Genomic DNA, 1,376 nt, shown 5'->3' with positions numbered 1-1,376 from the left:
TTTGCTTCTTGCAATGATATTGTCAAGGGCACTTGCAATAAAACCTTCCATAATGCCACCAGACTGGACAAGGGAAACCCAGAAAAGGGTATTTATTCTACAAAAGAGTGGAAGAGAAAAGATAATAAGACACACACACACACACACACACACACACACACAGAGAGAGAGAGAGAGAGAGAGAGAGAGAGAGAGAGAGAGAGAGAGAGAGAGAGAGAGAGAGAGAGATGCTCCCCTATGGAAGGCCATTTGATTATATTTTTAAGCATACAAATAATGATCATCCTTGGGCTCTAAAATACCTTGGGGTTCAAATGAAAGAATATTATTATCTAACACTGGTGGTGTTTAGGATACAGATGCAGAGATTCATAAGCATTGATGTGATGGTTACTACTGATTTATTAACTTGACACAAATTAGGGTCATCTAGAAAGTGGGAACCTCGGGCTACAACACATCTTTATCAGATTGGCCTGTAGGCAAGCCTGTCAAGCATTTTCTTAAATAATGATTTGTGTGAGAGGACTCAGCCTACTGTGGACAGTGCCACCCCTGGGCAGGTATAAGAAAGGGGGCTGAATGTGAGCCTGGGGAGACAGCCAATGAGCAGCATTCTTCTAGGATCTCTGCCTCAGTTCCTGCCTCCAGGTCTCTGCCCTGCTTAGTTTCCCACTTTGGCATCCCCTGATGATGGACTATAAAGTATATGATAAAATAGACCTCTTCCCACTCGTGTTGCTTTTGACCATGGTACTTATCACAGCAATAGAAAGCAACCCAGGACTGTTGACGTTGCAGGTGCATCAGAAGCGGCGAGAGATGTAGTACCCACTCTCTGTTGCTACAACAGAGTATTAAAGAAGCTGTGATTATATCTTATACATTTTTTCCTTTGGGAAAAAAAAGCATTCCCAATTGTTGGCCTGTGTGTGCCAAAAAGTCGCTGTTGGAGGGTGCCACACAGCGGTGGCATGTGCTCCTGATCTATCCATTTTGGTAAATGTGACTTAACAGAGGAAAACAGCAGTTTTTTTGGAAGAACCTCGTGCCATGGAGTGAACCTTCTGAAAATGTCTCTCTTCTTACATGAAATTATTTGAGGAAGGTAGTTTCAGAGAGTCACTGGTAGAGATTTTCATACTTCAAACTTGGAAAGAATTCCTCGACATTCTGAAAATATTGAACAATCGAGTTGAGTTGCAGAGTGGAGAGGATTTGTTGAATATATAAAGTGCTGCACCTGGTGATCAGTAAAACTAAACTGTTGGAAGTCTTGGGAGAGAAACTTATAATGTCGACTTCAGCAAACATTTAGGTGTCTGGTAAAAGTGACTAAAAACAGAAAGTTTGGGGTTCATCCAAAGACTTTCACC

This window comes from Peromyscus californicus, unplaced genomic scaffold (genome assembly GCF_007827085.1).
Source record: "Peromyscus californicus insignis strain IS unplaced genomic scaffold, ASM782708v3 Scaffold_8__1_contigs__length_139910024, whole genome shotgun sequence".
Lineage (NCBI taxonomy): Eukaryota > Metazoa > Chordata > Mammalia > Rodentia > Cricetidae > Peromyscus > Peromyscus californicus.
The sequence above is the reverse complement of the archived record's forward strand: the minus strand, read 5'-3'. Positions refer to the sequence as shown.